Source organism: Microtus oregoni, unplaced genomic scaffold (assembly GCF_018167655.1).
Source record: "Microtus oregoni isolate MIOR12 unplaced genomic scaffold, Mior012 000016F_ref0000370, whole genome shotgun sequence".
Lineage (NCBI taxonomy): Eukaryota > Metazoa > Chordata > Mammalia > Rodentia > Cricetidae > Microtus > Microtus oregoni.
The window spans coordinates 12,037,668-12,052,528 of record NW_024543075.1 but is presented as its reverse complement, the minus strand read 5'-3'; the positions used below and the strand labels follow the sequence as shown (position 1 = coordinate 12,052,528).

Here is a 14,861-nt window from a genome sequence, read left to right as displayed (position 1 = left end):
AGTTCGTGGTTTATTCTCCACTAAGCTGATTACCTAGTACAGATTTGATTTGACCTCAAAATCTGCCAAACAGCAGAAGGCTGTCTCTACAGCCTGCTGTGTCTGGGAGAGAACAGGGATAACGTCCTCAAAGGATATGCTTAAATGTGAGTCTCCAAGTAACCGACCCCTAGCGCTCATGGGTTTGCCTCTTTATTGGCTGGTTCTTTTCTTTCCTCCCTTAGAGGAGTGGCAGGGTGTGACTGAGGACTACACCCGATGCCTTCCTGTCTTCTCTCTGCACAAGTGCGCACAAATGAATGCACCAGGCAAATATGCACATGCCACATACATCCACAAATACACAAATAAATGAAAGGTTAAAAAAAGTTTATTGATTGGAAGTTTGAGGCTAGCCTGGACTACATCAGATTGAGGCTAGTCAAAGTCACAGTTAGACCTTGTTTCAGGAGAAAAAAATAAGTTCATTTACTTATTCAATAATTTTATTTTTAATGCCTGTATGTACCATCCTAAATGTCCAGGAACCATCAGTAATCATCAAAACGGCTAACCGAGGGGGAAGGCATTTTTATTTCATCAACAATAAGTTCTAAGTGTTGTGTGAAGACTAGCAGGCTGGAGTTCACTCTAGAACAAGTCATGCTTTGTTTCTGTGAACAACTGAGTGAGCTGTGCTGGACAGAAAGGTGCATTCAACAAATATTTATAGCCATTATAAATCTGCCATATCAAAGGTTGATTCCATATTAACCCTGAGGCTACTAGGCAGGCCCTTCTCTTTGGCCCACTGTTTGAATGTGCATACTGTTTCTGAAGCAAATGAAATGATTAGCATGAGTCATTTTAGTTAACCTAAGAAATACTGGAATGACATCATATATTGCTCCAAATATTTTGAGACAGCTTTAGCCGGCATTATTTCTCAAATGGCTGAAAGGAAAGGGATAAAAAATAGCCAAGATTTCCTAACTGCCCTGCTTGGGAATTACTTTTAGCTAATTTGTCGCTGTGTTATTTGGCAAATGGCAGAATATTTTCATTTCCATAAGTGTTACATGATAAGACATGCGATGAAGGATCATATTATAAATTAATACTTTTACTCTTTTTTTTTTTTTTTTTGGTTTTTCGAGACAGGGTTTCTCTGTGGTTTTGGAGCCTGTCCTGGAACTAGCTCTTGTAGACCAGGCTGGTCTCGAACTCACAGAGATCTGCCTGCCTCTGCCTCCCAAGTGCTGGGATTAAAGGCTCTTTTTGTTTTTTTTTTTTGAGACAGGGTTTCTCTGTGTAGCCCTGGCTGTCCTGGAAACTTACTTTGTAGACCAAGCTGGCCTTGAACTCACAGAGATTTATCTGCCTCTGCCTCCTGAGTGCTGGGATTAAAAGTGTGAACAATCACACCCGGCTCAATAGTTTTATTCTTATGTATGCATTCTTATCTGAATGTAGTATTTGTACATTATGTGTATACATACATATATATACACACACACATATGTACTCTTAGTACGTGTGTGCATGTGTGTAAGCATGACTATGTGCTTGGGATGAGAGACGTCAGCTTGTCAGTAGAGAAATAAAAAAAGGTTTATTAAAAACAATTGGGCATGCTGGACAGTAGTGACACACGCCTTTAATCCTAGCACTTTAGGAAGCAAAGGCAGCTGGATATCTGTGAGTTTGAGCCTAGCCTTGAACAAAGCCGAGTTCCAGAACAGCAAGGGCTGTTACACAGGGAAATCATGCCTTGAAAGCCCCTCTGCCAAAGAGGAAAAAAAAAAGACATTACAGGGAAACTGCCTGAATGGAAATATTAGTTACCAAAATATTTTAAAAATCCTGTAACAGTCATTCATATGCCTCAATGAATTATTAAATGACAAGACCCAGGGGCAGGTCATACAGCTACCATGGCTTACAGCTTTGAAAATAAATCATTTTTTGAGATGGTCACAACCATAAGGTAATTCCAGACAGAATCTATGCTTTCAGGTGCCAAAGTCATAGGTGTGCTAGTGCCATTACGGTAGATGATTTTGCTGATAAGTGATGTAAATACTACATCTTGATTAATCAAGATATATTTTCTTCCCAACCAAGTTCAGGGTCCACTAGAGGGCATGAAGACCATTGGGTTAGGGAATGTACCCTCTGTCTGTTAGCTCCCTGACAGAGACAGCCTTATTTGTTTCTACATTGCCAATTCTTTTTTAAAAATTTATTTATTTATTTATTTTTTTGGTTTTTCGAGACAGGGTTTCTCTGTGGTTTTGGAGCCTGTCCTGGAACTAGTAAAAATTTATTTTAAGTGCATTGGTGTTTTGTATGCATGTATGCACGTGTGAGGGTGCCAGCGACCCTAGAACTGAAGTTACAGACAGTTCTGAGCCACCATGTGGGTGCTGAGAATTGAACCCGGATCCTCTGGAAGAGCAGTTAATGCTCTTAACCGCTGAGCCACCTCTCCAGGTCGCTACACTGCCAATTCTTGATACGTGTCTGGTATAGATAGATAGATTCATTCTCCAGTAACCATTGTCTGATTAAATAGAACAAAAAAAACAAAAACAAAAACAAAGTGGTGCTAACCAAATACTTGTGAGGACTGCAAAGATTCTGTTTCTTACCTCACCACATCTTCAGTAACTTGTCAGGGAAATTGTATTTTGTGTTTCCTTCCTCCCCCCCCCCCCCCCCCGCCCTCTCCCCACTCTTTCTCTCTTCGAGACAGACAGGCTGAATGTAGCTATCCCGGAATTCACTCTGTAGATCAGGCTGGCCTCAGACTCAGAGATCCACCTGTCTTGCTTCCCAAGCGCTGGCATTAAAAGCATGCACCACTATGGCCGGCCACACTTTGTGCCTCTCTGTGGAAGAAGCTGGGACTCAAGAGACCAGGGAACAGATACAGAAGAGTGTAATTCAAACTCAGAACTGTTTGTCTCCAAAGCCTGGGCTTGTGCCACTCACAGCTCTAGGTTCAGATGCTAACACAGATGAAGGTATTTCAGACCCTGGCATGTTTTGTCGTTTCTTCCTGCCCTCTTCCTCTTCACGCTGTGCTGGCAATCAACCTCAGGTTTTCATGAACAGTGGTAGACAAGAGATCATCTATTGAGTTGCGCTCACTTAAGCAGAATCAATAAAATAGCATTTTATTTTATTTATTTTAAAAAGATTCTCTCACAGCTCAGTGACTCTAGCTTCTATGGACACCTGGCCAGAGGGTTATTAGAAGCGTTCTTAGTCTAGCGCAAGGTGCTTTGTTCTTACTGCTATAGAAAACCCAGGGAAGACACACCAAAGCGGTGTGCCAGGAAGCTGTTTTATTGGATATATTCAATAAGCCCCAGAGGACACAAGTTCAAAAATAGGTCGCTCCTCCTAGTACCCCAAGATTGGGGTTTTATACGTGAAAAATTTGAGTCCTCTTTCCACATAGTTACATACCCTGCGCCTGGGTGCTTTAAACCACTAGACAGAGACGGTTAGAAAGAGAAAAGAGGCGGCAAAGGAGGGCTCCAAGGGAGACATATGGTCAATCTTTATGCATGAGAGTACATGCCATATGCCTGGGCTGGACCTCGACCAGTTCACATGGCTGTTTCTTGAGGTTCTTTCTCCCAGTCCTCTAGGGCTTCCGTTTCCCCCTACCACACTATGACTAATAATTCCCTCCCATTAGGTGAGACCTACCACAATATAGGTGGAGGCAGTCCCAGGGACCAGTAGGAAGGGGTATGCATGATGTATGTAAATGTATGCACATTCACCGAGGAAAGGAATGTCATGACTCAAGTGGATGTCAGACGAAAAACATCAGGTGTTGGCTCTCATCTTCCACTTTGAGGGGCTCTTTGTCTGCCTCTGCCACAGCCAGGCTAAGCGGCCTATGAACTTCTTGGGGATTCTCTTGTCTGTCTCTTCCTCCCATCTTGCCTTGAAAGCACTGGGATTACAGAAGTGTGATACTACATCCAGCTTTAGTTAGTTTCTGGGGATCTGAACTCAGGTCATCATGCTCCCGTGACAAGTGCTTTTATTACCCGCCAAGCCATTTCCTCAGCCTCAGGCGAGCTACATTTTGTCTGAGGTTTCACAAGTTTATTTATTCTGCTCAGAGGAGACTTTATTTTCTGTGCCGGTTTCTGGCTGGCATCCAGGAAGGTACTAGTTTCCCAAAATGCAGGGTCTTTTGTTACAGATGCCAACACTCAACAAAAGACTGCTCTGAATTTGACTTCCCTCCCGGCTTCCAACAATCCCCCTCCACCTTCTCTCCTTTGTTTGCAAAACTGCAAAGATATGCTGAAAACAAAACCTTTCCTTGGGCCTAGTCCCTCACCATGGGTGTCCCCTGCCTTCCTCTCAGGATGGTGGTCTGTAAACCCACGCATGGCTTTAGCTTTTGAAACTTGGCATCTCTCATCATCCTACTGAGAACTGTTCCCTATAAGGTCAGTGAAGCTGTTTGTCAAGTACACTGACCTTTTCATGGTTCCAATTTTCAAGATCTGCATACTTAATCCTGTTTTGGGAGCCATGTATTGAGGGTCACCATATCTGCTGCTTCTAGAATGGAGCACATTCTGCAATGTCCACCTTTCTGACCATTCCTTCTTTTTTCTGCTGGGAGTGTCCTTTCTTCCCTACCTCTGGGACTTCACAGTAACTACTCCCTAGACAACTCTGCTGTTTGTGTTCAGGATCAGCCTAGTATATTTCCTTGCTTCTAACAAGCCCCTGCCGCACTCTTCTGAGTGCTGGATCTGATACAGCTGATCTGAGGAGGGCGTCTCCCATCTAGTTCCTCCTGTGAACCCCGACGTTCATACCACAGTCATGCGGTTCTCTTCTGATTCTTTCTGTTGCTCCAGTTTAAGGTACTGGCAAACTATAAATATAAAGATTCTTAAACAAGACCTTTTCTAGTGAGCCTCATTATTCATTGTATTCCACTTCTGTCCTTTCTTTCCACTCCCAAGGCTACTCAGGTTTTAGCTACTTGTCTCTCAATTGTTTTTTTCTCTCCCTGTTTCTATAGTTTTCCCCTCATTTGTATCACAGACATTCCAGGAAAGTAGTTCTCACATGGCACCTTGTCATGCAAAACCCTTTTGGTGGCTATTAAACAATACTTTAAGCTGGTCATGGTGGTGCATTCCTTTAATCCTAGCACGTGGGAGGCAAAGTGGGTCCCTGCAAGTTAAGAGGCCAGCCTGGTCTGAATAGCAAATTCTAGGTCAGTCAGGGCTACACAGAGAGACCTTGTCTCAAAACAAAACAATTACCTTATTTCTAATTGTATGTGTATGTGTGTGGGCATATACACATGAGTGCAGGTGCTCCTGGAGCCCAGAAGGCAGAGCTGGAGTTATAGGTGGCTGTGAGCTGCCCAACGTGTGTGCTGGGAACTGGACTCCAGTCCTCTTAACTTTGGATCCACCTCTCCAGTCCAGGCTTTCTACTATTAGTAGAATTTAGAAGTCCTCAAATGGAAAATAAGCCAAACATGATGGGATTGTATTTTCTACAGTTAGCTCAACAAACACCAACAGAAAAGGTACAGTAAACGGTATTAACCCTATTCATTACCAATGGTGGTTCTAAGAAATATATTACTTCATTTTTTAAAAATTATTTCTCAAGCCACAAATATACCTAAGAAAATGGCAGTTTGATCTTTGCCAAACAGCACAAAGCAGTCTTTTTCAATTTTTAAATTACATGTATGAGTGAGACTGTGCATGTGTAGACAGGTGCCTGTCTTGGCACACATGTGAAACAGGACAACCCATGGGAGTTGGTCCTCTTCTTCTACCATGGGAGTCTCAGGGACCAAACTCAGGCCATCAGACTTGTATCATGTTTACCACCAGAGCCAACTCACAAGCCTCCAAATTGTTTTTCTGTTTGTTAGCATGTTGAATCACTTAGTTTCTATAGGTATGGGGTCCCATGTGCAAACTTTGGGGGAAGGACTCCATGAGTAGTTTTCAAACCTGGATGCACGTTAGAGTAGCTGAAGGATATTGAAGACCTATGATGCCTAGATTCTCCTATTAGGGGGCCTCTCAATAGGACTCAACAGGCGGAGCCAACATCCATTTAAAAAGTTGCATCATGGACACATTAGGTGTAGCCAGGGTTGAAAACTAACACAGTCCCTTTTGTGTATGTTCTTGTGGGTATGTGCAGGGGCACAGGTCAACCTAGATGCCATTCTTCAGGAACATCCACCTTTGTCTTTTGAGACAAGATTTCTTAGTGGCCTGGAACTTGCCTGGAATTAGTTCTGACAGGCTGGCCATGGGAGGCCTGGGATCCTCCTGTCTCCTTCTTTCTGGCACACACTTTGACTCTTACATGGATTCAGGGGCCTGAACTCTAAACACTTTACATACTGGTCCATCTCCTCAGTTCTGAGAACTACGAGACTCATATCAAGTGTCTTTTTGTCTTTAAAGCAGTTTTTTTTTTTTGGACTTTGTTCTTCCTTTCAATTATAATTTTCACTTTATTTAGCAATTCCATTTTGTAAATGTACTTATTTTTGACTTAACCTTTCTGTGCCTATACTTCTTGCCACTAGGCTGAGCCTTTCTTGTGTGCTTATTCCTTGGTGCACAGATTCTTACTAGACTTTACTGAATTTAAAAATGTCCTCCAAATCATATGGCTTTTTCTTACTAAAATAACATACAGCTCAGACCCCTCATCATGCGAGCGATGCTCATTTGTAGGTAAAATGCTATGAAGCTTTCCTTCGGGGAAGCTGGAAGTATTCACAAGTGCTTAAAGGAACTATTTCCAAAGTGTTAGCTGAACTATTGTTCTTACATAAGAACGTGGTGGTGTGATTCTATCTATAAATGAGTTAATTATATCCTCAGAATGTGGTGTATTATAGGAAAAAGGCTATTTCTGTTTAAACTGAGTTTATGGATAAGTTCTTGAGTAAGATGGGAGTTGTTGAAAGCGATGGGAAAGGAAGCACTGTAATGGTTGTGGAAGACGTGGGGGAGTGGAAGCTATACAAGACATTCTTTGCTGGCCACTGTGCAGCTGTACATATATCTTCTATCATTTATGCAAAGAACTCAGAATACCATAGACAGCTTTACAAAGTGAGTTCCCACCCACTTTGAAACATCAGATTTCAAGTAACATGGTCATCCCCTTGTACCTGATATATCCAAAATAACTACCAAATGCCCTCCCAGAATGTTGTAAATTACCTTCAACATACTATTTAAACATCTTTATTCCTTTTTTGATTTTCGAGACAGGGTTTCTCCGTAGCTTTTGGTTCCTGTCCTGGAACTAGCTCTTGTAGACCAGGCTGGCCTCGAACTCAGAGATCCGCCTGCCTCTGCCTCCCGAGTGCTGGGATTAAAGGTGTGCGCCACCACCGCCCGGCTAAACATCTTTATTCTTAATTATGTGTGTGTGTGTGTGTGTGTGTGTGTGTGTTTGTGTGCAAGCGAGTGTGGGTAGTGGAGGGCGCTCCCCCTGGAGCTGGAGTTGGCTGTGGCCCACTGAAGTGGCTGCTGGGAACTGAACTCCAGTTCTTTGAAAGAGCAGAAAGGGCTCTTAAATGCCGGCCCATTTCTCCAAACCCCATAATATATATTTAAAAGCACGTGTGTAGACCAGGGTACAACTGGGGAGTTCTCTTCTTTCACTCCGTGGGTACTGGGAACAGAACTCAGGTCGTCAAGCCTGGCACTTTTTACCCACCGAACCATCTCTTTGGTTGTCAACTACTTCTAAAGCAATTTACACTTTAAAAAGCTTGAGTATAAAAAAAATGCTAGGTGAAGCCGAACATGATGGTGGCACACCTATTAAGTCCACCACTCGGGAGGCGTAGGAAGGAGGTTCAGGAGTTCAGGGCCACTCAGCTATTTAGTGGGGGTACAAGCCGACTGGGCTAAAATGACCCTCGTATCAAAAATAAATAAATAAATAAATAAGCAAACAAATAAATAAATAAAATGCAAAGCAGAGCTTGTCATCCCAGTACTCTCGGGAAAGCTGAGGCAGGAAGATTATTAGGAGTTCCAGCTACAGCATGAGAGCCTGTCTCAAAATACTCAAACTCAAAAGTTTTCAACCGCGTAAGAAAGCGCGAAGCAGCCTCCCTGTGGCAAGCAGCTCACTTCTGAGATGCATGATTGTCGCTTGACTCAAAGCTCTGGCGATTCTGCCGCTGAGACGAGCCCGCGGCGGCCCCGCATACCTGCCGCCCGCGTACCTCCCTAAGGCATCCCGCACCCGCATGCAGGGCACTCGCCACCGCCGAGCACGCGTCGCGGACCCGCGCGCGCCCCGGCCTCACAATCAGACGCACGCTGCTGACGTCAGCGGCCGCGGTCCGCCCCCTGAGCCGGGAAAGAGGCTGCCGTCTATTGGCTGGGCCTCCGGCGGCCTCGGGACCAATCACAGGACGGCGAGCAGCAAGGTTCAGTCCCTGACGTTGTGCGGTCGCCGCGGGGTTTATTTAGCTCTAGGGTCCTGACCGCCGCCATTCGAAGTCCTCAGCGTCCGAGGCCGTCCCCAGTCCGCTCCGCCCCTGCCCCCGAGCCGCGGCCCCCGCCTCCGCGCCGCTTCTCCGCCCCTCTGGCCGCTGGGAGCCGCGCGCGGGCCCGCGGAGAACATGTCCTGACTGAGGCGGGAGGGCGGAGGCGGCAGCAGCGGGGTGGGCGGCGGCGCCGAGGGAGGCGGAGAGGGGCCGGGCTCGGCTCGTCGCCGTGGGCCGTGCGGGAGTCGCCGCCGCCGCCACCGCCGCCGCCACCGCCGCCGCGGCCGCCGGGCGCCGCGCGTCAGACGGGGAGGAGGAGTCGCGGCCGCCAGGTAACTGGGCAAGGGCGGGGGGCGCCGCGCCACAGGCCCCTCGCGGGGTAGCCGCGGCCTGACGGGGCCTCGCGGGACCCAGGCTGCCGTGCCTCCGGGCGGCAGCGTTGCGGGAGAGCGCAACGCAGGCCGGGGACTGCCAGCTGCCGCGCGTCCATCTTGGGCTTCCCGGAGCGGGGACAGCCCCGGAGGCTGAGGGCGAGTGGCCCGCCCGGGTTGTTTACCGACCTGAGTTGGCCGCGGTCGGCTGCCTGGCTGGCGCTGCCCTTCTGCCCGCCGCATTCCGGCAACTGGGATTCCTCCCGAGTCCGAGTGTGTGGGTCCCTTGTTCCACACATCAGTAGGCCGTAAACACCCGGATTCGTCGCTATAAGTTGGTGCTGGTCTCCAAACTTGTATTTTGGTCCCTTGTCCGCTTTCTCTCCGCCTCGTACAGTGGCCTCCCGTTGTTGCCATTTTTAAGCAAATCAGGGTGAGAGTTGAAGCTTCGGGTGGCGTTGGGCACCTGAACTCCGCTCCTGGGAACGATCCCTGAGTGCAACCATCTTACGTTTTTGTTGTTTTGTTTTGCTCAGATTTGGCCGGTCATTGCACAGACAAAAGAGCTGTAACGCTTGCTTTAAGCGCCGGGGACAGGCAGTTTAGGTTAAGCAGGAAGTTTGAACCCGCCCATTATCTTGGAGACACACTGGTGTTTTGAAACCACCTTACTTAGAATTTCGTACCTCAGCCCTCGATTTCCCCTTTCGGTTACCCCCGACTCACTGTTATTAGTGCCTCCTATTGCTCCCCGTGTTTGCTCTCACCATACGTTTGACCTGTGATGATGTTAATAAACGTGATGTACAAGTGCTTGGAAGTGTTATATAATGGATGGCTCCTGTGCCCCGTGGTCTCTCCTTTAGTTGACTTTCTGTCAACTTTTGCAGCATCCATGGTACTCTTGTTGATCAAACGTGGTTCACTTGGTATACGTAGAGAAGCCAGGGGAGACCGGAGGATCTTGGTTTGACAGGGGCCATTAGAAAGTCGTCTGAACTAAACTTGGGAAAAGTAAAGCTGGATCCTGTTATTAGTTTTAATTAAACGCAGTAACTATAAAATATATTTAGAAGCCTGCTCTCTCGATTTGGGGGCTCTTAAAATAGTCTCATTTAATTTTGTACCTATTTTTAAATTGGTTTGTGAGGGGTTAAAACGTTTGTCATGAGACATTTTACTTTTTCTGGAAAGGTTGTTATTTGAATGCCTTGAGAGATTTTTACTTGTTGCTATTTTAACGCCATTTATTAGTGCTGTTGAGCGTTGGGACACCATTTTATTTACTCTTGAAATGTATTTGGGATAGTATGATGAACTCATTCTTGGTAGTGTATTTTAAGATAATGGCCTTGATCCAGATCAGTGTACTGCACATCGTTTTTAAAGTCCGAGGATTAAGCTGGGCATGGTGGTGCTCTCAGGAGGCAGAGCAGGTGGATCTCTGAGTTCTGGGCCAGCTTGGTCTACAGAGTGAGTTTCAAGACGGTCAGGACTACACAGAGAAAACCTGTCTCCCCAGAATAAAAATAAATAAATAAAGTCTGAGGATTAACATAAATCAGTTGTGCAACGTTTGAGGTAACTTGATTCATGTGTATTTGATACAGTGAGAGCCATTTCATGTATTTTATATTTATGTTGATTTTATAAAGTTTAAACTTTAAATGTAGTTTCAAAAGTAGGATGCTAACTTTTTTCTTTTTTTATGGTTTTTCGAGACAGGGTTTCTCTGTAGCTATTGAGGCAGTCCTGGAACTCGCTCTGTAGACCAGGCCGGCCTCGAACTCACAGAGATCCACCTGCCTCTGCCTCCTGAGTGCTGGGATTAAAGGCGTGTGCCACCACCGCCCGGCTAGGATGCTAACTTTTTTTTTTTTTAAATATTTATTTATTTATTACGTATACAATGTTCTGTCTGTGTGTATGTCTGCAGGCCAGAAGAGGGCACCAGACCTCATTCCAGATGGTTGTGAGCCACCATGTGGTTGCTGGGAATTGAACTCAGGACCTTTGGAAGAGCAGGCAATGCTCTTAACCACTGAGCCATCTCTCCAGCCCCTAGGATGCTAACTTTTTATGTAACTTGGTTCGGTTTTATTTGAGCATTGTGATGGCTTTCCCCTCTTCCTGAGAAATACCCTCTTGTTTGAACGCTTGTTCTCCCAGTTTGTGGTGGTTTATTTGGAATATCTGTGTTCTGCTTATGCCTTGGGTATTTTTTTTTTTGTGTGTGTATTTAAACACACTCATCTCTTACCAGAATATATAAACCTACAGAAATGCGTGAAAAAAATTCAAACTCCTTACAGTGTTCAAATTTCTCAGTAGTCTGATTTTGTTATATCCTTTAGTCTTATTTTTTTCTTTCCTATGTGAATCTTTGTCCAGCCAAACTTGTTTTTTCCTGTGAAGTCTCTCCTGTTGATCTTTATTTAATCCACCCTTTTTGTATTCATGGTTCTCACTGTGGGCCAACTTAAGTGCTAAGAACTCTCTTGAAGCTGGCAGTGGTAGTACTTGCCTTTTATCCAGCACAGAGGCAGAGGCCAGCCTAGTCTACAAAGTGAGTTTCAGGACAGCCAGGGCTACAAAGAGAAACCCTGTCTTGAAAAACAAAATAACAACAACAAAAAGAACCCCCTTGAGAACTTGACCTGGAGGGATATATTTGCTCCTTTCTTGTGTAAAATTTTCTACTTTTTTTTTTTTTAGTCTGTATTTTTAAAGGTCAAATAAGTTTATCTATGGAGACAGTGTAGTTGGCCCTGAAAATATGGTCTAGTAAAGTATTTCTTGTTATAGGGTATTCCAGGATATACAGTTTATATGCTTTCTACTATTGGAGTTTCTGGGATTTTTGGTGACTTATTAGACAAAATATTTGAAACTATGGTCATGTACTAAAAAAAAAAATCTTTGGTCGGCATGCTTACATCACACTTTTTTTTCTTTTACAAGTACAAGTTGTTGGTATTTTTCCAGTGACTATGTTATATTATTCAAACAAAAATGTCTGGTTTCCTTCACTGAGTCTGAGGCAGATACTTGGCTTTGGATTTGGTACTAGTGACAAGAAGGGTAGTCATTCTGTATTTTTTTGCAGATGATTTCGGAAGGAGCAATAATCTGTAGTCTCAGTTTGCATTTCTAACCTCACATGCTGGTATGTGTACTTGATCAAAAGGCTAGCGACCCTGGGGAATATTGCTCAGAGCTAGAATGCTTACCTAACAGTACAGGACCTTAGATTTGATTTCTAACACTATAAAAATAATAAAAAGATAGATAAGTTTTAGCGTCATTAAATACAAAGAGAAGTAGAAGGAAGTTAATTATATGTCCTAAACAAGAAAGCAAAGAAGTGGTTTATTTAAAGCAAAACAACAAAATCACAGCCATTATATAGTGTCTTATGAATTCAATTGCAAGTGTGTTATTACAGCTTAATGTAGCACTAAATAAAGACCCTTTCCTTCATCTATACAACAGGGATTTTTGCATACATCTAAAGAATACTGTCTCAAAATAATGAGCTTATAGTTGAGAATAATTAGATTTAAAGTTCAGTAAATTTCAACATATAGTAGGAGAAATGGATAGCTATATTTAAAAAAAATTAAGTTACTCTGATTCATCTAATTTTTTTTTTTGATTTTTTTTTCGAGACAGGGTTTCTCTGTAGCTTTGGAGCCTGTCATCTAATATTTTTATAGTTTAGCTCTTTTTTAGAAAAATTATTTATTTAGTTATTATATATACAATGTTTTGCCTGCATATATACCTGCAGGCCAGAAAAGTGTACCAGATCTCATTATGGGTGATTGTAAACCACTATGAGGTTGATGGGAATTGAACTCAGGACCCTGGAAGAGCAGCCAGTGTTCTTAATCTCTGAGCCATCTCTCCAGCCCTATAGGTTAGCTCTTAAATTTTTATTTATGGTCAGCCAGGTGGTGGTGGGCTCATGCCTTTAATCTTAGCACTTGGGAGGCAAAGGCAGGTGGATCTCTGTGAATTTGAGGCCTGCCTAATCAGCAGAGTGAATTTGAGGACAGTAAGGGCTACATAGAAAAGCCTTGTGTCAAAACAGAAAAAAAGTTTATAAGTGATATGAAGTAAGGGATTCAACTTAATTATACTAGGAACACTAGCTTGTCTAGTTTTAGTCTCATTACTGGTATTCGTCTATGAAAGTGCTTTTTACAAATCCAAGTAGCCTATTGACTTGATGAGGTTACATTAATTCTTTGAACCAGGTTGTTGGTTCAATTATTTATCTCACTTGTATTTTTAATTCTTTCTACTTATTTATTTTATTATTATTTTGGTTTTTTTAAGACAGGGTTTCTCTCTGTAGCCCTGGCTGTCCTGGAGCTCACTTTGTAGACTAGGCTGGCCTTGAATTCAGAGATCCACTTGCCTTTGACTCCTAGTGCTGGGAATAAAGCCCACCTGTTTGTTTCTGTTTTCCTTTGAAAGGGTCTTAGTGTTTCACGGCAAGCCCAGAACTTGCTGTGTAGACCAGGCCAGCCTTGAACTCAAAGAAGTCTGTCTGCCTCTACCTCCTGACTGCTGAGATTAAAGTTGTGTACACTATGCCTGGCTCAGTGTATTTTGTAGATTTGTGTTTACATATTCATGAACCCTTTTTCTTCTTTTTCTTCTTCTCTTCCTCTTCCTTTCTTCTTTGAGATGGTTCTCATGTAGCCCAGGTTGCCCTAAAATTTGGCAAGGTGGATTTCTGATCTGCCTCTTACCTTCCCATTGCTGGAATTACAGGAATGTGCCATCATGCCCAGTTATACTGTCCTGGAGATGTAACCCATGTCCTGTTAATGTTAGATGAGCCCTATATCAATTAAGCTACATACCCAGCTCTGTAGTACCCAGCTGTTGAGAAGACATTTTACTACTTCATTTTTCTGAAATATCCTCATCTGTGGAAGGTTAGGATGAAAGAAACTTGGGTTTGTGGTTGTTTTTTTTTTTTTTTTTGTATTTCTCACTTTTTTTTTTTTTTTTTTTTTTTTTAGTTTTTCGAGACAGGGTTTCTCTGTAGCTTTGGAGCCTGTCCTGGCACTAGCTCTTGTAGACCAGGCTGGCCTCGAACTCACAGAGATCCGCCTGCCTCTGCCTCCCGAGTGCTGGGATTAAAGGCGTGCGCCACCACCGCCCGGCCTGTATTTCTCACTTTTAAACCATACTTGTAAGTTGTAGAATAAATTGTTTTTTCTTTTCTTTAGAAAACAGGGTCTCATTGTGTATTCCAGGCTAGTTTGGTAAATACTTTTCAGGCTGACTAGAACTTGTGGGTAGTGATCTTCCTATCTTAGCTTTCTGAGCTTAGTTAGGCATATGCTACTACTCTCAACTATATTAAGCTTTAAACATAATTTAATATTAATTTCTAAACCCAAACTGAATATTTATGTCACTATAGTCAACACCTAAAAATAATCTGTAAAATTGCAAGAACAGTTTTTTAAACATTTACTTTGAATTTGTTTATAATCTAGTAAACAGTTTATAGATCAGTGTAAGTCCCTGGGCCATGATTTTCAGTAGGATTGTATTAATAATCTCCAAAATATGTATACATTTATTTCCTTCCTTCCCTCCCCCTCTCCCTCCTTCCCTCCCCCTCTCCCTCCTTCCCTCTCTCCCTCTCCCCCCCTCTCCCTCCATCCCTTTAATTCTCACCCTAGACTGGCTTTTTGATCTATTTAACCATCCCAGCTCCTTATGCTGGGGATCCAGGGACTGGTACATACTAGGTAAGTGTGGTCTATTACTGAACTACACCTACAGTCTTTAAAAACTTATGCAAATTTTCAAACATACAGATAGAGAACAGAACAATGACTTCCCATGTGTTCGTAACCTCATGGCCTACATTGTTTTGTTTCTAGTTTTTCTACCTCATCCTTAGGGATTATTTGAAGATATATACTGTAAATATT

General features: G+C 43.5%; 1 protein-coding gene across 2 annotated transcripts in view; it reads left to right on the top strand.

Moving 5' to 3' along the window:
• Window positions 1-8,476: 8,476 nt before the first annotated feature.
• Zranb1 (zinc finger RANBP2-type containing 1) overlaps window positions 8,477-14,861 on the top strand; it is a 54,816-nt gene continuing 48,431 nt past the window's right edge. The window contains exon 1 of one of the 2 annotated variants that reach the window (XM_041666993.1): window positions 8,477-8,859. The gene's annotated coding sequence lies outside the window, so the exon portion shown is untranslated. The remainder of the gene's footprint in view (window positions 8,860-14,861) is intronic. The other variant, XM_041666995.1, reaches the window with a different exon arrangement.